The sequence below is a fragment of the Dipodomys merriami genome, unplaced genomic scaffold (genome assembly GCF_024711535.1).
Source record: "Dipodomys merriami isolate MVZ:Mamm:240054 unplaced genomic scaffold, mDipMer1.0.p SCAF_265, whole genome shotgun sequence".
In the NCBI taxonomy this organism is placed as follows: domain Eukaryota; kingdom Metazoa; phylum Chordata; class Mammalia; order Rodentia; family Heteromyidae; genus Dipodomys; species Dipodomys merriami.
Window position 1 is genome coordinate 801252 of NW_027204104.1, and position 24860 is coordinate 826111.

The 24860-nt window shown below is 38.6% G+C and overlaps 1 long non-coding RNA gene across 3 annotated transcripts in view; it reads left to right on the forward strand.

Moving 5' to 3' along the window:
• LOC138837176 (uncharacterized) overlaps nt 1-24860 on the forward strand; it is a 46237-nt gene that overhangs the window by 17492 nt on the left and 3885 nt on the right. The gene's annotated exons all lie outside the window — the stretch shown is intronic.

The following is a 24860-nucleotide window of genomic DNA, read 5'->3' on the forward strand; positions in this document are numbered from 1 at the left end:
AAGTTAATTGCAGGAAAAATAGAGATAATTTTGAAAGAAATTATCCTCAGGGTAACCAACATACAAACATTTAACATGATGGAAACAGGAACAATTGATTTTTCCAATCCTGGGTATGGCTCAGCACTTTTGTTCCTTATGAGAAATCTATGAATCCTCCTGCTTATAGTGTCAGCAGAAATAACAGAATAAGGTCATGCTTTTCTACCAGTTTCATAGTGAATAATATGATGCTTTACTTCTGCTTTCTCTTCCTTTTTATCCTTCTGCACACCCATCACACCCTTTCTGCCTACCTCTTCCTCCTCCACCTTCTCTTGGGCTACTGAGGATCAAACTCAGGACCTCTCACTTGTGCTAGGCAAATATTCTACTATCCAGATGTTCTTTTGAAATCATGCATTTGACTTATTCTTATAACTGCTGATAACAAAAAAATCAACTCTAGAAGAAAGACAATAAACTTCAAATCTCATCATGAAGTAGCCAATTGAAGAAATTAGCATTTAAAGGAAAGCTTTACTTTTCAGATAAATATTCTATTTGTATAAAAACATAAGTTCTTTTAAGAGTCAGACATCTTTTGATGATCATCAAAATTAGAGATGTAAGATAAACATTGCTAAAACTTACTAGTAATAAGTTTTTATTATTGTGAAAATACCATACAGAGGGGTTACAATTACATGAGCAATGTAATGAGTACAATTCTTTTTTTTCGGTGGGGGGTCCGGTCATGGGGCCTGAACTCTGGGCCTGGCACTGTCCCTCAGCTCTTCAGCTCACGGCTAGTGCTCTACCACTTGAGCCACAGCACCACTTCCGGCTTTATTCTTTTTGTTTATGTGGTGCTGAGTAATCAAACCCAGGGCCTCAAGCATGCAAGGCAAGCTCTCTACCACTAAGCCACCTTCTCAGCCCATGAGTACAATTCTTATTAAGCATTGTTGCCTCCTCCTTACCATCCCTGCCCTCCCATCCCGTGCTCTCGCACCCCCGCCAAAGTTGTAAGATTCATTTTTCGACATAATGTCTTGTACATAATGTCATTGTAAGAAATTCTAAATCCATAACCACCTTAATCTTTTCCCCCAAACTGAGTCAAATTTTATTGGCTTTACCAGGTAATTATTTAACTGTATTTTCCCATTATGTATTTTAAATTTGAAGGATGTGAATAAGTTGCAAATGAAAAAAAATGTGCTACTTTCCTATTTTTTTATATTGTATCAATTTACTTCTTAATTCTAAACATTTTAGATCTGAGCTTTCAGAGACTGAGCAGTCATAATAACTAGGATAGAACTAAATGTAGAAGGGTTGACCAAGTCAATAGGATACTTCGATGTATTTTGATAGGCTTCAGTTTTTTAATGTGTTGATTCTTTTACTTATAATATTTTCTTAGCCCTTCCCTTATTCGTTCTTGTTTACTTCCTTTGTTTCTTGTTCCCTCTTTAACTCTGCCAAGTTATACTGCTCTATTTTTGATTCTTGATTCCAAAGATCTGGTTTTACTCATGCCTCAAAATTTTAAGTTGTACAGAATCAATTACGCAATATTTACTAAAATCTGTTCCATGTATTAGAAGAAGACAGTGGCTGAAAAACACCATTCTCTCCTAATGAAACAATACTCTTATTACAGTCTTTAGACCAATGAGGCTTCTCTTGTATTTCTGAAGACTTGCAGTAAAATACAAGGGAGATTTCTATTTCACTGGTTTTCAGTGCCCTTGCCATGGTATTTTATTTTATTTTTTTTTATTTTATTTTTGTGAACACTCTGTACAGAGGGGTTACAATTACATGCGCAGGATAATGCGTCCATTTCTTATCAAGCATTGCAGCCTCCTCCTTTGTTTACACTTCACATCCCTTCCCAGCCTCCTCCCCACGCCCCCCACCCAATCCTCCCACCTCCCACCCCAAAACCAACGTTGTAAAGCTCATTTTCGACATGACAACTTGTACTTCTCATTATTGCAACAGGTCCACCTGTATCCTTAAACGACTTGTTTTTCTCCATCTCCTCCACAAGTTATACTGACATCAAATATAGTGAAAGCAGGGCTTATCCTGTGGGGGAGGGACATACAAAGCAACAAAGAAATAATCTTACAAATGCATTAGAAACAAATGCATGAAAGAAAAAAAAACATTAAAATACATATCTAAGGGTTCATTTTCCTAACATCACATTATCTGACCTTTTCCGCTTGACTCATACCTATACTAGATATTGCAAATAAGGGAAACCATGGGACCTATGTTTCTTTGTGCCTGGCTTGCTTCACTTAATATAATTTTCCCAAGTTTTTCCATTTCCTAACAAATGGGGCAATGTCATTCTTTCTGATGGAGGCATAGAATTCCATTGTTTATATATACTACATTTTCTTGATCTTTTCATCTACTGAGAGACATCTGGGTTGGTTCCATATCTGAGCTATGGTAAATAATGCTGCAATAAACATAGTTGTGCTGGTAGCTTTAGTGTGGTCTTGTTTGTAAACATTTGGGTAAATGCCCAAAAGTGGGATTGCTGGATCATAGGGGAGCTCTATGTGAAGTCTTTTGAGGAACCTCCATACTACTTTCCAAAGTGGTTGAACAAGTTTACATTCCCACCAACAATGAAGTAAGGATCCCTTCTGTCCACATCCCTTCTAGCATCTGTTGTTGTTAGAGTTCTTGATTTTTGCCATTCTAACTGGAGTGAGGTGGTATCTCAATGTTGTTTGATGTGAATTTCTTTTATGGCTAGGGATGTTGAGCATTTCTTCATGTGTCTATTGGCCATCCTTCTTTCTTCTTCAGAGAAGTTTCTCTTTAAGTCTTTAGCCCACTTATTTATTGGACAGTTGTTTCTTTGAGGATTTGTTGTGGGGGTTTAATTTGTTGAGTTCCAAGTACATTTTAGATATGAGACCCTTGTCTGTTGTATGGCTAGTGAAGACCTTCTCCCAATCCGTGGGCTTTCTATTGATCTTGCTAGCTATGTCCTTTGCCATGCAGAAGCTCTGCAACTTCATGCAATCCCATTTGTCCAAACTTTCTTTGATTTGTTCTGTTTCTGGGTCTCTATTCAGAAAATTTTGGCCTGCTTTCTTCAAGGAAATAGAAGAGGCAATCCAAAAATTCATATGGAACAATAAAAGACCCCGAGTAGAAAAAACGCTCCTCAACGGAAAGAACACTGCTGGAGGAATATCAATACTAAATTTCAAACTCTACTATAAAGACATAGTAATCAAAACAGCTTGGTATTGGCATAAGAATAGACCTCAGGACCAATAAAATAGAATTGAAAACCCAGAAATGAACCTACAGACCTATAGCCATCTAATCTTTGAAAAGGGAGCTAAAAAAATAGAATGGAAGAAAGACAGCCTCTTCAGTAAATGCTGCTGGCAAAATTGGTTAACTACTTGTAGAAAACTAAAGCAAGATCCTTATATATCACCCTACACCAGAATCAATTCCAAATGGACCAAAGACCTCGAAGTCAAAGCAGACACTCTGAAATCATTACAGGATGGAATAGGAGAAACCCTAGGTCTCCTTGGCTCATGCCGAAATTTTCTGAATTGCCATGGTATTTTCATGCACTGAAAAACTGCAGAGAACCCATGTCCAGAATTCCTTCCCAGTCAACTCTTGGAAACTTTCACCTTAAAACCAGTGTTCAGATGCCTCAAATATTTATCTTTAAGTCCCCTTTTTCAAAGGAAAGTCAATTGAAAGTTGCTATATTATCATCATTTAAAGTATTTTTTCTCTGGAAATACTAGGATTTGAAATCAAGTCTTTGACATGGTAGTCAATTACTCTCTCTTTTTTTTTTTTTGGTCCGGTTGTGCGGCCTGAACTCAGGGCCTGGGAGCTGTTCCTCAGCTCTTCAGCTCAAGGTTACCGCTTTACCACATGAGCCACAGTGCCACTTCCGGATTTTTTTCTTTTTGCTTATGTGGTGCTGAGGAATCAAACCCAGGGCCTCAGGCATGCAAGGCAAGTGCTTTACCACTGAGCCACCTTCCCAGCCCCCTCAATTACTCTCTTATGAGCACAGAAGTGCTTGTGAGTTTTGAGATAAAAATCTCTGCTTTTGGCATGAGCCAGCATAGGCTGTAATCCTCCTGTTCTTTGTGTGTGTGTGTGTGTGTGTGTGTGTGTGTGTGTGTGTGTGTGTGTGTGTGTGTGTGTGTTTGTGTGTGTGTCTATGTGCCCCAGCTGAGATGATAGGTGTGCACCTCTACACTCTTTCTGGTTGAGAATAGGGTCTTGTAAAGTTCTGTCTCATATTGACCTTGAACAATGATCTTCCTCAGTCAAATGAGTAGGGATTGCAGATGTGAATCACCATGCCTACCTTTTCTTTTCTTTTTAAAAATGCCTTGATGATTGTACTGTTTTATTATGCCCATTGGAAACATTATGTGACAAATTCTATTCAGTTACTGATTCATCTTACTCATTTAGGTTTTGAAATTTCAATATCATTTCCTATAACAATAGATGGCAACATTTTGCATTAAGATTACAGACATTCTGTTTTTTTTCTTGTGTTTTGCAGCATGAACTGCCCTTACTCAACCCTATGCTAACAAAGTAGGCAGCAGAACTCAAAACGCAAGCAAGCAAAAGAATACTGAGTGAAATCCACTTTGAGTGAAATGCATCAATATAGCATTTTTGAATGAGAAAATAGCAAGCAAGTTTAAATCAACTAATTTGTAGAGATTACCTTTGTCTCACTGCATTTGCATTCTTTTCATATTGTCATTCTGCACCATAGTTTGAGGAACTGTAACAATTTAGAAAATGAGTCAAGTTAGATTAAATTGCACTAAATGATACCAGGAGGAAATCAACTGTTGTGTTGGGAATGTTTTGATATCTTCCTCTTACATTTCTATTTCCCTAAGAAAGGAAGACAAACTTCAGATCTATCATTGGATTCTTTCCAAACTATAACCATAACTTTTGCTTATATATCTTCAGAATTGTATTCTTGGAAGATGTATGGTGAATCTGAATTTGACAGTGTTAATCTCCACCTCTCAAGATACAGGCTTCCGTATAGTAGTACTTGTTTATTGTTTATGTCTAGGTTAATCAAAGCCTTTTTTCTCTATTTTACCTCTCTTATTCCCAAATATCTATTGATACTTGATATATTTATATAGACATATTGTTATCAAATATTTAAAACATGCATAAGACATTGTTGAGCTATTTTTGGGAATTTGAGCTAATATACATACTATTGTGAGGATAATAATATATCAATAACCTATTGATACTTCTACTCCACTTCCCAATTTTCCCAAGCACTAGTCATATTTATACATGAACATATTTCATGATCTTTGAGATCCAAACACAGTATTGTATTGTCCTGCTGTCATGCAGTAGGTACATAGAAAATGTTAATGGAATAAATTTATTTGGTACATGTTTTGTATAAGGCTCTGCTTTGAGAGCTGGAAGCTTTCTTTTGGAAATAAAGTGAGGCTGGGCACTGGTGGCTCACACCTGTAATCCTAGTTACTCAGGAGGCTGAGATCTGAGGATCACGGTTCAAAGCCAACCCAGGCAGGAAAGGCCATAAGACTCTTATCTCCAATAAACCACTCAGAAAACTGGAAGTGGCACTGTGCATCAAGTGTTAAGAGTGCTAACCTTGAGCTGAAGAGCTGAGGGACAGCATCCAAGCCCCATGACCAACAACAACAACAAAAAGAATTTAAATAAAGTAAGACTAAGAAGGTGATTGGGTCCTTGCTTCAATGAGCGTATTTAAAAAACATGATGACCATTTACACTTTTAGTTGTCACGAGAGAGGAGGGGGGAGAAGTGTAAGAATTCTAGCCTCAAATTTAAAAAGGAGATATGTAAATTTAAAAAGTAGAGGGCTTGACTGTGTGGTGAAAGATGGAGTGAGCTGTTTGAGAAGATTGTGCTCAGTTCCTGTAAAAGTAAAATGCTAGTTATGGATGTTTATTTTCCTTTTATGTTGAGGCAGGAGACAAGAACTTAGAATAGGAATATATAAATGCTTGTGGAGGCTTTTAATATTGAATAATTAGCAGCAAATATATTTCTGCTCATATATCTACCTATCTAGCTATTTATCATCTATCTACATAAATATATACGTAGACTATCATTGTATGTCTGAATGTCATGATAAAAAGTATTGTATTATTCAATCACCTACTAGCTAGTTTATATGTTTCTTCACTTTTTAAGTTATGAATTAGCATGGTAAACATCATCTTAGCTTATCAATTGCCTCTCTTTTATTGTTTTGTTACAGCCAGTGGGTTGAAGGGTACTAGTATTTTTAGTGCTTTTTTGTATATATTTTCAAAAGGTCTTTTTGACAATTTATATTACTCTGAGTATAATATATGATGTTATTTGACTGAAACAAGTTTTGTTTTGCCTTTTGTGCCTGTATTGTGTATTGCCACAGCCCCTCTTCTGGTTTTTTATTATTTATTTACACATAAGGCTCAAGGATCTTCTTGCTTGGATTGTCTTTGAACTAAGTGCCTCAGATATCAAGCTGAGTAGCTCGGATTAGAGGTGTGAGTCACTACTACCAGCCTAGGAAGATTTCTTTTTAGGGAGTTTTGAGACATTTGTGTGTGTGTGTGTGTGTGTGTGTGTGTGTGTGTGTGTGTGTGTGTGTGTGTGTGTGTGTCTGTTGGTACAGGGCTTGAACAATGGGGTCTGGGCACTATTTTTGAACTCTTTTTGCTTGGGGCTAGTGCTCTACCACTTGAGCCAGAACTTTTATTTCTGACATTTTGGTGATTAATTAGAGGTGAAAATCTCATGGATTTTCCTGCCCAGATTGGCTTCAATACTCAAATCCTCCTAAGAAGCTAGAGTTACAGTTGTAGCCACTGGCACCCAGCTAAATTTTTTTTGTTTTTTATATTTTGATTATCTTCAAGTAGTTGTACAAAGGGTTTATCTGTCAATGTACCAGTTTATAAGTACAAAGTATCTTACTCAATATCAATCCTATCATCATTCTACCACCTCCCTCTCACCAACCCAAGCCATTTCTTCAACTTTCCTCATTTCATAGGATATGCATTGAATATTATCACTGCATACTGCCATTACTACCCACTCTTCATTCATTTACACTCCTCCCCTTTACTTTCCCCTGTTATATTTCAATTTCCAGCTTCATTTTGTTGAGCTACAACTCTGCATCTGAAAGCTTAAAAATATTTTTACAACATATATTACCTATCAAATATGTTGCAGATTATTTTTTTACAAATATGTTATTCTAGTTTTTGTTAGTGATATATACCAACATACTATTTTATGCCAAAATTAGTCCATCTTTTTTTCTTGTTTCTGATATTTACATTTTGCTTTAAAGTTCCTCCCTGACTCCACAGTTAGAAAACATAATCTCTGTTTCCTCCATATACATTCATAATTTCATTTAAATAACATCAATTTATTTATATTTAAGCTCTAAAATGCTGATGTAATGGCACTACCTTCCCTATTATTTTCATCGAGATAATAATAGTTTTATTTTATTTTTTGTGCTAGTACTGGGGTTTGAAGTCAGGAACTTGCTTTTCTTACTTGGCTTTTTGTTAAAGGCTTGAGGTCTACCTCTTGTATCACACCTTCACTTGTGGCTATTTTCTGCCTAATTGGCAATGAAAACAAGCAGATAGACAAGGTTGGCCCATATAATGCTGTACTATAAGTAAGCTTATAGGAGATACATAGTGTAAATGGGATCATTTTTCTTGGTCTTGTTTGAATATTTTCAGTTCTTTACATAATACGTTATGGCTTACATCTTTGCTGTTTTTGTATCATATTGCAGACTATTTATGTGCTGCTGCTATCTTTTGATGGAATTACTTGTACTTTATGAATAGAAAGGAAGTTTTAGAGGATGCCTTCTTAGAATGAAAATGTAAATGTAAGCCATCTTTCTAGAGATGGTGTTTTGTGTCCTTTTCTTAAATATCTGTAAAGCTTCCCCAATGCTTTGTCTTTAATCAACTTGTCATGAAAAAATATCCAGGCCTTTGTTACCTATAGAAATCTCGGGTTGTCGTTAATGATTTCTCAAAGACACAGTATTAGTATTAGCCAGCAAGAAAGTCTGTAAGACTCTAATCTTCAGAAGACCGGAATTGACCCTGTTTCCAGTGGTAGAATTTTGAAGAGACGACACCCAAGCCCAAAGTTCAAGCCCCACAACCGACAAAAAATAATAAAATCCGAAGTGTAGCCGGGTGCTAGTGGCGCACTCATGAACAGTCCTCAAAACCTGGAATTAGAGATGTGGCTCAAAGTGGTAGACCACTATCCTCGAAATAAAGAGCTCAGTGACAGCACCGAGGCTGATTCCAAGCTTCATAACATCAGTGATGAAGAACAACAATCCAAAGACAAAACTAAAACCACAAACAAAAAAACCCACTAAAGTGTACACAGAGGTCATTTTCAAAGCAACACAAATACATGAAGTTTCATGTGCTTTCATTTAAAGTGTTGTAGTTTGTGGGTTATGTTTAGATCTATGAGGTTTTTTTTTTAATTGTATTTTATTTTATTTGAGAACATACTGTACAGAGGGGCTACAATTACATGGGCAGGATAATGCATACATTTCTTACCAAGCATTGCAGCCTCCTCCTTTGTTTACCCTTCACTTCCTTTCTCCGCCTCCCCCCTCCCCCCACCCAATTTTACCCCCCTCCCCCCACCCAATTATACCCCCCTCCCCCCACACCGACATTGTAAAGCTGGTTTTGACATGACATTTTGTACTTCTCATTGTTGCAACAGGTCCACCTGAATCCTTAAACGACTTGTTTGTCCCCATCTCCTCCACATGTTATACTGACATCAAATATAGTGAAAGCAGGGGTTACACTGTGGGGGAGGGACATACAAAGCAACAAAGAAATAATCTTATAAATGCGTTAGAAACACATGCATGAAAGAAAGGAAAACATTAAAATACATATTTAAGGGTTCATTTTCCTAACATCACATTATCTGACCTTTTCCGCTTGACTCATACCTATACTAGATATTGCAAATAAGGGAAACCATGGGACCTATGCTTCTTTGGGCCTGGCTTACTTCACTTAATATAATTTTTTCCAAACCTTTCCATTTCCTAACAAATGGGGAAATGTCATTCTTTCTGATGGAGGCATAGAATTCCATTGTGTATATATACCACATTTTCTTGATCCATTCATCTACTGAGGGGCATCTGGGTTGGTTCCATATCTTAGCTATGGTAAATAATGCTGCAATAAACATAGTTGTGCTGGTAGCTTTAGTGAGGTCTTGTTTGTAAACATTTGGGTAAATGCCCAAAAGTGGGATTGCTGGATCATAGGGGAGATCTATGTGAAGTCTTTTGAGGAACCTCCATACTGCTTTCCAAAGTGGTTGAACAATTTTACATTCCCACCAACAATGAAGTAAGGTTCCTTTCTGTCCACATCCCCTCCAGCATCTGTTGTTGTTAGAGTTCTTGATTTTTGCTGTTCTAACTGGAGTGAGGTGATATCTCAATGTTGTTTTGATTTGCATTTCTTTTATGGCTAGGGATGTTGAACATTTCTTCATGTGTCTATTGGCCATCCTTCTTTCTTCTTCAGAGAAGCTTCTCTTTAAGTCTTTCGCCCACTTATTTATTGGGCAGTTGTTTCTTTGAGGATTTGTTGGTGGGGGGTTTAATTTTTTGAGGTCCAAGTATATTTTAGATATGAGACCCTTGTCCGTTGTATGGCTAGTAAAGATCTTCTCCCAATCGGTGGGCTTTCTATTGATCTTGCCAGCTATGTCATTTGCCCGGCAGAAGCTCTGCAATCTTATGCAATCCCATTTGTCCAACCTTTCTTTGATTTGTTGTGCTTCCGGGTCTCTATTCAGAAAATTTCGACCTGAGCAAAGGAGACCTAGGGTTTCTCCTATTCCATCCTGTAATGTTTTCAGAGTGTCTGCTTTGAGTTCAAGGTCTTTGAACCATTTGGAGTTGATTCTGGTGCAGGGTGATATATAAGGATCTAGCTTTATTTTTCTACATGTAGTTAACCAATTTTGCATGCACCATTAACTGAAGAGGTTGTCTTTCCTCCATTCTATTGTTTTAGCTTCCTTATCGAAGATTAGATGGCTATAGGTCTGTAGGTTCATTTCTGGGATTTCAATTCTATTCCATTGGTCCTGAGGTCTGTTCTTATGCCAATACCAAGCTGTTTTGATTACTATGGCTTTATAGTAGAGTTTAAATTTGGTATTGATATTCCTCCAGCAGTGTTCTTTCCATTGAGGAGCGTTTTTGCTATTCGGGGTCTTTTATTGTTCCATATGAATTTTTGGATTGCCTCCTCTATTTCCTTGAAGAATGAGGGTGGAATTTTGATAGGTATCGCGTTGAATTTGTAGATAGCCTTGGGAAGTATTGCCATTTTCACGATGTTAATCTTGCCAATCCAGGAGCATGGGAGGTTTTGCCATTTTTTAAGTTCTGTGTTGATTTCCTTTTTCAAGATTTTAAAGTTTTCATCATAGAGGTCCTTCACTTCTTTGGTTAAGGTAATTCATAGGTATTTTGTTTTTTGTGGGGCTATTACAAATGGAGTTGCTTTCCTAATTTCAGCCACACTTTTCTCATTGTTGGCATATAGAAAAGCCATTGATTTTGGGGGGTTAATTTTATAACCTGCTACTTTGCCAAAGTTTTGAATCAGCTTGAGTAATTTGGGAGTGGAGTCTATGGGATTCTTTAAATACAAGATCATGTCATCTGCAAAGAGGGAGAGTTTATTTCTTCTTTCCCTATTTGGATCCCCTTTATGTCTGCATCTTGTCTTATTGCTGTAGCTAGGCATTCTAATACTAGATTGAAGAGAAGTGGAGAGAGTGGGCATCCTTGTCTTGTTCCTGAGTTAAGAGGAAATGGCTTTAGTTTTTCACCATTGAGTATAATGCTGGCTGTAGGTTTGTCATATACAGCCTTTATTGTATTGAGGAATGATCCATGGGTTCCTAATTTTTCCAGAACCTTCATCATAAAGGGCTGTTGGAACTTGTCAAATGCTTTTTCTGCATCTATTGAGATAACCAAGTGGTTCTTATTCTTGCTCCTGTTGATGTGATGAATAATATTAATTGATTTGCGTATATTGAACCAGCTTTGCATCCCTGAAATGATTCCTGTTTGATCATGGTGTATGATTTTTTGGATGAATTGTTGAAGTCGATTGGCCAAAATTTTGTTGAGACGTTTTGAATCAATGTTCATCAAAGAAATGGGTCTATAGTTCTCTTTCTTTGATGAGTCCCTGCCTGGTTTTGGGATGAGGGTTATGATGGCTTCATAGAATGTGTTCGATAGTGAGCTTTCTCTTTCAATTTCATTGAAGAGTTGGAGGAGTATTGGTGTGAGCTCTGCTTTGAAGGCCTTGTAAAATTCCGCTGTAAAACCATCTGGTCCTGGACTTTTTTTAGCTGGGAGGTCTCTTCTTGCTGTTTCTATTTCAATGCTTGATATGGGCCTGTTAAGCTGGTTTAACTCATATTGGTTTAGTTTTGGCATGTCAATATTTGCTAGGAAAAGGTCCATTTCTGTCAAGTTCTCAAACTTATTAGCATAAAGTTTTGAGAAGTATTCCCTTATAATGTTCTGAATCTTGGTTGTTTCCGTGGTGATGTTTCCATTCTCATCTCTGAGTTTATTAAATTGGGTGTGTTCTCTCCTTTTTCTGATAAGGTTTGCTAAGGGTCTGTCAATTTTGTTAAGTTTTTCGAAGAACCAACTCTTTGTTTTGTTGATTCTTTCTATAGTTTTTTTGGATTCTAATTCATTTAATTCTGATTTAATTTTGATTATTTCTTTCCATCTACTGGATTGGGGTTTATCTTGCTGCTCTTTTTCAAGGAGGTTTAGATGTGTCATTAAATTGTTAGTTTCCGATCTCTCCAATTTGTTGATGTAGGAGCTCAGAGCTATAAACTTGCCTCTGAGTACTGCCTTTGCTGTGTCCCAGAGGAGCTGGTAATTTGTGTGTTCATTTTTGTTGAATAGCATGAACATTTGAATTTCCTTTCTAATCTCTTCCATGACCCACTCATGATTCAGCAGTGTGTTGTTCAGCCTCCATGTGATACCGGGCTTTCTTTGGTGGCTTTTGGTGTTGAGTTCTAATTTTATTCCCTTGTGGTCAGAGAGAATGCAAGGTATAACTTCAATGTTTCTGAATTTAGACAAGTTTGCTTTGTAGCCTAAAATGTGGTCTATTTTAGAAAACGTTCCATGTGCTGCTGAGAAGAACGTGTATTCTGATGCTGCTGGGTGAAATGTTCGGTAAATGTCTGTTAAGTCTAGTTGATCTATGCAGCTGTTTAGATCTGCGGTTTCTCTGTTGAGTTTTTGCCAAGTTGATCTATCTAGTGGGGAGAGTGGTGTGTTAAAATCCCCAACAATTAATGTCTTTGGATCTATATGGGATTTGAGGGAAAGTAGTGTTTCTTTGATAAATTTGGGTGCTCCATTGTTTGGCGAATAGATATTTAGAATTGTAATATCCTCCTGAAGGAGAGATCCTTTAATTAGTATGTAGCGACCTTCTTTATCTCTTTTCACGAATTTTCCTTTGAAGTCTATTTTATCTGATATTAGGATTGCTACTCCCGCCTGTTCATGAGGGCCGTTTGCTTGGTAGATTTTGTTCCAGCCTTTAACCTTGAAAATATGTTTGTTTTTACAGGCGAGATGTGACTCCTGCAGGCAGCAGATAGAAGGGTCTTGTTTTTTAATCCAACTAGACAGTCTATGTCGCTTAATTCGAGAGTTCAGTCCGTTAACGTTAAGAGATAGGACTGAGATGTATTTGGGAGTTCCTGCCATGTTATCCACCTTCTTGGGGGCTGTGAGAACTGGGTTCTTCCTAAAGTTCTTGGATTCTCAGTTTGGGTGCAGTTTCTTGGCCTTTGTTGCGTTCTTGTTCGTTTTCTATGTGTAGGACATCTTTAAGAATCTTTTGCAGGGCTGGTTTGGTGGAGATGTATTGTTTCAATTTTTCTTTGCTATGGAAGGTTTTTATTTGGCCTTCAGTTATGAAGGAGAGTTTAGCTGGGTACAGTATTCTTGGTTGATAGTTGTTTGTTTTTAGGGCATGGCATACGTCATTCCAGGCTCTTCTTGCTTTGATTGTCTCTGCTGAGAAATCTGAGGTGATTCTTATTGGTTTCCCTTTAGAGGCGATTAACCTTTTCTCCTTGACAGCTTTAAGGATCTTTTCCTTGGTCTGGGTTGATCCTGTGTGGATTATAATGTGACGGTGGGATGTCCTATTCTGGTCTGGTCTATTGGGGGTTCTAAAAGGTTCTTGTATCTGAATAGGCCTATCTTTTTGTATGTTTGGGAAGTTCTCTGCTAGGATCCTGTTAAACAAATTTCCTAGACCATTAACTTCTGTTTCTAGGTGCTCCTCTACACCCATTATCCTTAGATTGGGCCTTCTGATGGTGTCTTCCAGGTGTTGGATAGACCTATCATATTTCTTGGACTTGTCTTGGATGGTTGTATGTTCTTTCTCTATAATATCTAGGCTGTCTTCAATCCCTGAGATACGATCTTCTGCATGGTCTAACCTGCTATCTAGACTCTCTACTTTGTTTTTTATTTCTTTTCCTTCTAATTGGTCAGCTTTGATGGCTTCAAGTTCTTTGTTGAAGCTCTGTTTTAGGTCTTGTATGAATTTCTTTACTTCCTTAATTTGGTGTTCAGTGTTTGTTCTCAAATCACTTAGTTGATTGGTTATGGTTTCTTTGGACTCCCATTCCTTCTGTTGAGTTCCATTCAGCATTCCCTTTGTGGTCTCCCTGACTTCCTTCAGCTCTTTGTTAATGGATTCCATGAATGTCTTTAGTGATCTTTGTGTATTCTCTACCTGGTCTCTTAATTCGTGAATTACTCTTTGATTAGTTTCCTCCCTTCTGTGGGATTCCTGCAGTTCTCTTTGAGTGTTCTCTGCCTGCTCACGCCATTCCTCCCTTTCTCTTTGAGTATTCTCAAGTTGTTCACTCAAATCCTGTATCAGTTTTTGAGAAGCTTCCTCACGCTTATGATATTCCTGTATAAACTTCTGGGATGCCTCCTCTCTCTCCCTATCACACTCATACAGAGTCCTTTGTACATTGTCAAACTTCTCATTTATCATGTTTGCTATTAGTGTTTGTAGAGCTATTTGGGAACTCTCCTCTGGATTATTCTTTATCTGTTCTAATCCCTGATTATCCAGGTTGGGAATTGAGATACCCGAATTTGCCATTTTTCTTGTGTTTTTCCGGCTTACTTGGCCCATTTGAGATAAAGATTGCACCAGTTTTGTGCCAGAACAATATCTTAAGGCAACCATCAACCAAAGTTTGCATTTGTACAGTCAATAGTCTACATATACAATCTAGTTCAACAGATACATCTATTCAACATCAAACGACTATATGTTAAAGGACTTCGAACCGCAGAAAAGAATTTGGAAAACCAGAAATTATTAGGATTAGGGAGAGATGTGGGTAAAAAATAGGAATAGATTGGTGTGGGGAGGCACAGGGAGAGTTAACTATGTCCTAATCACAGTGCAGGAAATGGGTTGGGTAGGATGCAAGTAGAGAGAGAGAGAAAAAGAAGAGACGGAAAGGGGAATAAAGAGAGACCAGAAAAAGAATAGAAACGTAAAAATTAATGTTATTATAGAGGTTAAAAGACCGTCTATTTAGAGAGGAATGTGAATATGTTCAGAGAAGGGGAGGGACATAGAGGAGATGTGAAAAGCTTTAAGGATGGGAAAGGGAGAAGAAAAGATCAGAAGTTCAGTAGAGCTAGATAAAAAACAAAAAGATAATTAAGAAAGAAAGAAAAAGAGAAAGAAGACAAGAAAAGAAAGGAAAACTCTCATTCACGTATTCCTAAAATAAAAATTATAAGATGAGAAAAAAAAAAGTTACTGGAAAACAATTATTTTTTCAGAAGAGGCAAAAATTAAAGATTAATAAAAGTTTTAGAAGGGAAAAAATTTATATATATATATATATATATATATATAAGGTAACAAAAAACAAAAAACAAGCAAAAAAAAGAAAAGAAGAAGAAGAAGAAGAAAAAAAGAAAAAGAAAAAAAAAAGTCTTTTGATTTTTTTTGGGGGGGGGGAGTGGGAACAATCCTGTATCTCCCTTTTGTCTGCAACCAGTCTCTTGTTGGAGTCTCTGGTCAGCTTGAGGACCTGTGGCTTGATTGGTTTCTTAAGTCGGTTGGTTGGAAGAGGCAGAAAAATGCTCTGCTTTACCCAAGATTTTGAGATCCCCCTCCCAGGTTAGTTTTCTGGGAGGGTGGTCTGCTTTGAGAGTCACAAAAGAGGGGGATGTGGTGATGAGGCTAGGTTCTGGGTAGAGTTGAGGCCTTTCAACAAACAGTAGCTTTTCCCTGGGGCTATTTTGTGATAAAGCTCACAGCGCCCAGCCTGGAGCCATTCTCAGGGTTTCTGTTTTTCAATTGATTGTGGTGGCTGCTAGAGGGAGGGGCAGCCTCTGGCTCTGGTTACCCAGTGAGGCAAGGCACTCCGATAGCTGGCGCCTGAGCTGGGTGACTTTTCCCTGGATGGAGCTGAGTCTGGCAGGTCACTTCGCCGTTAAGTTCTTGTGACCTGCTAAATGACTCATTTTATTCCAAGGCCTGAGCTGGAGCTAGCAGCTCTTCTGAGCTTTGTCGGTATCCAAGATGGAGATCACCGGTGCTGGGGGGGGAGGGGTGGCCTTCCCTCCTCTGCTCCCTGAGGAGTGAGGACTTCGGGCTTGTACTCATGCCGAGTCTTGGATCCTGGGTCGTCTCTGGTCTGCAAACAGCAGGATGAAGATGTTTGCTTCTTGTAGGTTCTTGTTGGTGTTGAGTAGAATCCGCTCGTCCGCTGCGTCTGGCTCCTTCATCTCCGGCTCTCTGTGTCTCAGGTATGACTCCGCGGCGGTGATTGCCGCCGCGACCCCGCCACCGCCGGAGCGGCAACTGATGCGTTTCCTTGGCTTCCCCTCTCTTGTCTAACTCTCTGTCCTGTGATGGCACACTTGGTGTGATTCTCTGGCTTAGGACTGTTTACTGGAACTCTAAAACTACTTTCTATGCGAGAGCTTGTTCAGATTCCAGCTTCTCCTCCGCCATCTTCCCGGAACTCTTCTGAGGTTTTTTTTTTTTAACTTGGCATATTTAAAAATATTTTTATAATTATATAGTTGATGTACAGAATGGTTACAATTTCATAAGGCAATTAATGAGTCCATTTCTTTTGGACAATATCACCCCTTCCTCTGCTCCCTCCCAATTTTCCCAAGCCACGTTTTAAAACTACAAGTGCCAACTCCTAGGACATCATTTATTGTAAAATTATTTACTGTGTCAAAATCACCTGACATTTTTCTTCAGTGAAAAAAAAAATTGGTCTAGAGGTTTCAGGAGGAATTAAAAACTTTTTTAAAAAATTAATTATATATTGAAGATTTTTATACATACTAATGTTTCTTGAAACCAGATTTTGCAGATGTGATGTTTCCTTTGTAGTTTTCCCCCCTGCCAGATTCTATTGTGCACCATTTTAGTTGGTTTCTTTCTTGGTTTTTATTTATATAGGCCATTTCTTTTTTTTTTTTTAATATTTTTTGGCATTTTAATTAATTAATTTATTTTTGGGTCCAGTCGTGGGGCCTGAACTCTGGGCCTGGGCGCTGTCCCTCAGCTCTTCAGCTCAAGGCTACCACTCTACCACTTGAGCCACAGTGCCACTTCCGGGTTTTTTTTTCTTTTTGCTTATGTGGTGCTGAGGAATCGAACCCAGGGCCTCATGCATGCAAGGCAAGCGCTCTACCACTGAGCCACCTTCCCAGCCCTATATAGGCCATTTCTTTCAGTAATTATCACTGTAAATTAATTATACAAAGAGTAGTTCTTGTTGTTGTTGTTTTGTTTTGTTTTGTGCTAGAGATCTAACCCAGAACCTCACATGGTCTATCAAGACCTGTAACATCCATATCCTTTTTTTGTTTTTTTGAGACAAAAAATTTTACTGTAGAGATGGCTTTGAACTTGCAGTCCCCTTGCTTCTGCCTCCACAGTGCTGAGTATTACCATTCCCCATTATACATAGCTTTAAAAAATTACTTTATTGATGTTTTAGATGTGATATACAGTGAGGTTACATTTACATATGTCAGGTGATAAGTACATTTCTTTCCTTTTCCTTAGTATCATCTGTTCCCTCATTCTCTCTTTCCTTTCTTTCCATCTCCTCCACGAGTTGCTTGGTTCACTTACATCAATGTCCAATGCAGTTGATGAGCCCCACTGCTATCTATTTTTACTTGTCTTCCACTGATTCTGTGCTCTGTCCCCACCTTTTTTCACATATGCATGTGAATACACCATATATGAGGTAAAAAAATAGAGTAATCTAAAAATGATAAGACAAATTAAGAAAAGGTCCTTAGTTTTCTTTGGAGTTCTTTTCAATATGTGTATGATTTTATATATATGTCTATGATTTATATATATATATATATATATATATATATGAAGAGCTGCTTGTGTATTACATTTTGGTGCTTTTCTCCTAAGGCTATCCTCTTTTGGTCTCACTATATATCTGTGTCTAGAACCCTGTATACTTGATCATATCTTGTTGTGCTTTAAATCTAACATCTGCATATCAGAGAGAACATGCACCTTTTTTGTTGTTGTTGTTGGTCATGAGGCTTGAACTTTGGGCTTGGTCGCTGTCCCTCAGCTCTTCAGCTCAAGGCGAGTGCTCTACCACTTGAGCTACAGCGCCACTTCCATTTTTATAGTGGTTTATTGGAGATAGGAGTCTCACAGTCTTTCCTGCCCGGGCTGGCTTTGAACTGTGATCCTCCTGAGTAGCTAGGATTACAGGCGTGAGCCACTGACGCCCAGCTCATGCACCTTTTGTCTCCATAATCTTGGCTTACCTTGCTCAACATGATTTGTTCTAGTTACATCCATTCCCCTACAAATGCCATTATTTTATCCTTTGTAATGGCTGTTTAAAATTCCATTGGCTATAGGTACCACATTTTTTGTATCCATTCATCTGTTGTGGGACATCTGAGTGCTTCTTGTGGGAGGTTGTGAATATTGCAGCAATGAACTTGGATGTGCAGGTATCCTGTTCATATTCTGGTTCATGATGCTCAGAATAAATGCCTAGGAGTGGTATGGCTGGATTTTGGGAAGGTCTATGTTTAGTTTTTTGAGGAACCTCCAGACTGCTTTCCAGAGTGGTTGTATTAGTTTACACCCTCCAGTAGTGCAATAGGTTCCTTTTTCTCCACATCCCCGCCAGCATTTGTTTTTGTCTGAATTCAGAATATTGGCCAGTCTAACTGGGGTGAGATGGTATCTCAGGACTGTTTTGATTTAAATCTCCTTTATGGCCAGGGATGACAGTTTCTTTGCCATTTTTACCTTGTATTCTAAGAAACCTCCTTTGAGGTCCATTGCCCATTTAGTGATTGGTTTATTAGACTTGGGAGGGGCTTAGTTTCTTGAGTTCCCTGTTTATATGGAATATTAGGCCTTGTCTGATGTATTGCTGGTAGTGATTTTTCCCAATTGATTGGCTGTCTTCCTTGTTTAGTACCTATGTCTTTTCATTTGTCGAGTCTTTCTCCAATCTGTAGTTCCCCTGGGATTTGATTTAGGAAATTCCTGCCTGAGCCTATAAGTTCTAAAGTCTCTCCTACACTGTCTTACAGTAGTTTCAGAGTTTTGAGTCTGAGGTTGAGGTCTTTAATCCATTTTGAATTGATGTTAGTGCATGTTGACAAACATGCATGTGGCTTCCTGGTTTTTCCAGCCACAATAGTTGAAGAGGCTATGTTTTCCCTACTGTATGTATTTGGATCCATTGTTGAATATCAGATAACTGAAAGTATGTGGTGTTACTTCTAGGTCTTCTAATCTCATTGGTCTTTGGTTCTATTTTGGTACTAATACCAAGCTGTTTTTATTATCATGGCTCCTTGTAGAACTTGAATTTCTTTGCTTATTTTAGGTCTTTTGTTGTTCCACATGAATTTTTTTATTTGTTTTCTCTATTTCAGTAAAGAACACCATTGGGATTTTGGTGGGGATTTCATTTAATGTTTATATTATTGGGCCATTTTTTTTTCATTTTTTTTTGGTTGGTCATGGGGCTTGAACTCGGGGCCTTGGTCCTGCCTGAGCTGGCTTTGAACTGTGATCCTCAGATCTCAGCCTCCTGAGTAGCTAGGATTACAAGTGTGAGCTACTGGTGCTTGGCAGTATAGCCTTTTTCACAATATTGATTGTACCTCTCCAAGAACATGAGAGGTCTTTCACTTTCCTAGTGTCTGATTTCTTTTTTAGATGTATATAGTTTTTACTAAATAGATCTTTTACATCTTTGGTTAGGTTAATTCCTATATATATATTTGAGGCTATTGCAAATTGTGTTGTTTTCATGATTTCCCTTTCTGCTTGAACATTGTTGGCATACACAAAGGTTGCTCATTTTTGTGGATTAATTTTGTATCCTGCTATTTTGCTGAAGTGGTCTATTATGAGTTTGGGAGTGGAGTATTTGGGGTCCTTCAGATATAACAGCATGTCATCTGCAAATAAGGATAGTTTCATTTCTTCTGTCCTTATGTGGATCCCTTGAATGTGCTTTTCTTGCCTTACTTCTCTGGCTAAGGATCCTGTAACCATATTGAAGCAGAATGGAGAAAGTGGGCATCTATGCATTGTTTCTGATTTTAGGGAAAATGGTTCTAGTTTTTCCCCATGTAGTATTCTTTTGGCTGTTGGTCTATGATATGTTACTTTTGTTGCTTTAAAGAATTTTCCTTCTGTTCTTTGAATATAAGTGCCTTATATTCTTTGAATAGGAGTGGATGGATTTTGTCAAAGGCTGTTTGTACATCGGTTGAGATGATCATGTGGTTCTTGATCTTGGCTCTGTTGATGTGCTGAATTGCATTTATGGATTTGCATATGTGGCATGTAGGTATGTATGTATATATCTTGTGTATGTATCTTGCATCTGTGGGATGAAGCCTACTTTGTAATTTTTCATGTGGCATCCCAGATCTTGTTGTTTTGTCTCCCCTCCTCCTCCTCCTCCTCCTCCTCCTCCTCCTCCTCCTCCTCCTCCTCCTCCTCCTCCTCCTCCTCCTCCTCCTCCTCCTCCTCCTCCTCCTCCTCCTCTTCCTCCTCCTCCTCCTCCTCCTTCTCCTTCATTTTTGGTAACCTCACAAGTGGTCTGTCAATTTAATCACTTTTTAAAGAAGAAGCTTTTTGTTGTATTAATTTCAGGTATATTTAAAAAATTTCTATCTCGATTTCTGCCATAACCTTTTTTAACATTTCTCTCCATGTAGCTTTAGATTTAACTTTTTTCTTCCTTTTCTAGCAATTTTAATTATATCATGAGATTATTTACTTGAGCTGCTTCTGTTTTCTTTATGCTTAGGTCTTTCCCTTCAGCACTGTTATTGCCGTATCCCAGAGGTGCTGTTGTGATGTGTTTCCATTTTCATTGAATTGGAAGAACTTTCTAATTTCTTCTGTGACCCAGGTGTTACTCAGTAGTGTGCTGTTCAGCCTCCCTGTATTTGACTAATTTCTACAGTATGCTTTGTTCTTTCAAACTAGTTTAATTCCACTATGGTCTAATAGGATGCAAGGGATTATGTCAATTCTCTTTATTTGTTTAGGTTTTTTATGTGAACTATAAAATTATCTATTTTGGAGAATGTTCCACAAGCTACTGAGAAGAGGTTATGGTGTCATTTATTTCAGAGGCTTCTTGGCTTGTTTTGTTTGATTGACCTGTCCTTTGGTGAGAATGGAGTGTGAAACTCTCCCACTGTTATTTTGTTTGGGTCTTTCTTGTTCTGTAAATCCAAGAGTTTTTGTTTAACACAATTAGGTGCGCTATTGTTTGGTGCACAGACATTGACCACTATGATTTTCTCTTTATGGATCATTCCCTTTATTAATATGTAGGGACCTACATTGTCTTTTTGTACTGATTTTAATGAGAAGTCTGTTTTTTTTTATCAGATATCCATATGGTGACTACTGCCTTCTTACAGGGTACATTTGGGTGGAAGATCTTTTCAATAACATGACTTGGAGTTTGTTTTTACTTTGGCTGTGAGATGGGTCTCTTGGAGACAATAAATTAATAGATCTTGTTTTCTTTCTTTTTTTGCTATTTATTTATTTATATTGTGAAAATACTGTACAGAGGGGTTACAATTACATGGGCAAAGTAATGAGTACATTTATTATCAAGTATTGTTGCCTCCTCCTTTGTTTCCCCTTCCCATCCCTTCCCATTCCTTCCCATCTCCCCTCACCCCCTAACTCCCCCATGGATCTTCTTTTCTGAGCCAGTCTGTAGTTCTTTTTCTTTTGATTGGAGAATTTGAGTGTGTTAATGTTTAGGATTATTAGAGAGAGATGTGTTATGTTATCTGCCATTTTCTTGTTTTCTTGTTGCTTCTTTCCTTTCCCTGCGCTTACTAAATTGATCTTCTAGTGATTTCTGTCTGATATGATTCCCTGATCTTAATTGTTTTCTTCAGATTGTATTCTTCTTTTATTATTTTTTGCAGTGTGGGTTTAGTGTTCATGAATTTCTTTAATTTTTGTCATGAAAGGTTTTCATTTCGATAGCTTCTCTGGGTACACCAATTTGAGTAGGCAGTTGTTGGAAACTACATTATCAGGCTCTTTGCATTGAGGGTTTATGTGGAAAGGTCCTCAGCGATTTTGATTTTTCCATTGTAATGTAATTCCTTCTTTGATTTTGTGGCATTTAAAATCAGTTCCTTGCTACTCAGGTCTAATGGTTTTACTATGATATGTATAGAAGTGTTCTAGGATCGTGTCTACTAGGTGTTCTATATGCTTCTGTTATGCAGGTGAGATTTTCTCTCTTAAGACTGGGGAAATTTTCTGTAATGATCTTATTGAATAGGTGTTCCATAACTCTTTTGAAATTTTTCCATCTCACCTATCCCAATTTATATGTTGATTTGAGTTCTTGGCTTTTTCTGCCAATTCTTGGATTTCCTTTTGGTAATTTTTGAGTTCTTTTTTCCATACCTATTAATTGCTGTTCCAGATTCTCTGTTTTATCCTCAACTCCTGATATTCTATTTTCCATCTCACTTATTATGTTACCTATAGCTTCCATTATGGTTTGCATTGTGGAAATTGACAACTTATGGTTCCTATATCAGGTCTCATTGTTAATTCTATCTTTTAATGAGGTATATACTGTGTCTATTTTTGTCTGTATCTTTTTTGAAGTGTTGGAAGTTCTTTGATATTTCTTTTTGTGTTCTTGAAATTGCTTTTCCATCTTCCCTTTTATTTCATTGGCCAATTTGGCCATCATTTCTTTACTGGTTCCTTTGTCCTCCATTTCTTCTTCCTTGTTACTGTAGTTCTTTCCTGGATTGCTGCTGGCTTTTGGATTTGGTTTGTTTTCTTGACTGTCCATGACTCTTGTAATCTTTCCTTTTGGTATATGCATTTGGGTTCAGGGATTGTCGGTGCTGTAGTCTAATCTTTGTCTGTTGGCCCAATTTTTGCCTGTCAGGTACCAACAGCCTTCACTTTGCCTGGGCTGGTTTACACTGGGTAGGGTAACTGAAGCAGGGTCCCCAAGCTGGCTAGCACCTGTGTGCATAATCAGCCCTGAGATAACTGAAACGAGCTTGGTCTGGTCTGCAGCGGGGACTGAAGTTAGCTTCAGGAGTCTGGGTTAGGCATTGGCTTCAGAAGGATTGGGGTACTCACTGTGCACAGGGCTTTTTTTGTGCTTTGGCCCTGGGTTGGTTCTCTTCCAACAAGTGACCAGCAGTTGGTCTGGTGCATCTTGTATGTCTTTACATATGCTCTGCCTGTTGCTCATACATTTACTCTTTTTGCAGTTCCAGACAGGGACCAGTGGGTCCTGGCAGGGTTCAGTGCTGCAGCTACCAACAAGGGTGTGCTCTGTTGGTGGACAGCATGTACCTGTGATTTGACCTGCAAATGTTTAATGGGCCTGCAGTTCTCGTCAGGGTTTGGCACCTAGGCAGCATGCACTCCTGTATAGGGCTGGTGCATGCATTCACTTGGCTGTTCCTGGTGGAAATGCTCTACAGGTGGCTGGTTAGCACACATGTTTGTGTTTTCTGACAGGAGAGCCCTCTACCAGTGCCTGTCTTGTCTGTTAGGGAGGGCCGAGATTTGGACTACTCTGGGATGAGGGGGCATGTCCCTGTGGGTGAGTGAACGTTGGTTCTCACACTGACCTTTCTCTGGATAGCCAGTGCTATGGGGGATACAGGGTCCTAGCACCTGTCTAGTTGGAGTTCCTGTAGCCTTCCACTGGAAGCCAGCAGTTGGGGTGGTGGGAATATGGAAGGGCTCAGGCCTCTTTGTGTGCTTCAAGTGTGCTGTTCCTTCTTAGCAGGGAGAGAGGTCCAGATCAACCTCTGTGGGTCACTAACCAGTGCTGCAGTACTGGTCTCCTGTGTGGGGCGAGTGGCTCCAGCCTGATACTTACTGATCCTAGAACTGGTTTTGGCTGACTGTCAGTGCTGTGGCAGATTTCTGTATCTATTGTTGCAGATTTCAGGTTGGTAGGCCACTATGTTCCTTCATATCAATTGTGGGCTGAGCAGTGGGGCAGTGGGAGCTGTCTCTGACTGGGTGTTGCTGTGCCTGGTCTCTGGTATTGGTCTCTGCCCGGTCTGTGTCCAGTGCTATGGGAGTTTTCTGTGTCTGCCTTTTGAGATTGGCTGGTGTTCCTGAAGACACAAGCAGTGGGCCCCTTTCAATGCTTAACAGCACTGCCATGAGGGGTCAGGGGGTGGACTTTGAGATTTTCCATCTTTGTGTGTGCAAATTCCTGTGATTCTCTGCATGTTTGTTTATTCGTTATTGTCTATATCTTGGGGGAACTGCATATAGGACCCTAAGTCTATTTGGTTAGAGAGAACTAGGGCCATTCTCTATTGCTTCAGTGCCATTTTTATACATTCAAAACTTAATTTCAGTAGTAAATACATGATTATCTAGGTTATTCTTTAAGTAATATGAGTCTTCCAAAGGATTGTTTTAATTTCATTGTTGACCTTATAGTCATCTCTTTTTGTTGTATGAGAACCATTTTTTTAAATTTTGGGTCTGGTCGTTGGGCCTGAACTCTAGGCCGGGGCTCTGTCCCTCAGCTCTTCAGCTCAAGGTTAGCGCTCTACCACTTGAGCCACAGCACCACTTCCAGATTTTTTTCTTTTTGCTTATGTGGTGCTGAGGAATAGAACACAGGGCCTCATGCATGCAGGCAAGCACTCTACCACTGAGCCACCTTCCCAGCCCCATATGAGAACCATTTTAGACAACTATAACATCTTATACTTCTCCAAGGATTATTATTTCTTTTGCCTGTAGCAGTTTAGATATGATAAAGAACAGAAAAGGAGAAGTACAGTTTATCATATTTACTTAATGTTCCAGGGCAGGGGCTTGTGTTTTGTCAGTCAATCTGCATCAGAGGTTGGCCCGGTAAATTCCTTAGCTTCTTTGAACTTCTATCTCCTCTTCTACCAAGTGGGAGAAGTTAATGCCTACAATTCAAAAGAATCCATTGAGAGAAGGTGCTGAAATCATCCTAAATTCTACTAAATAATGGCTGTTATGATCAATATAGTTAATGATACACATTCTTTCTGGGGCAGAGGGTG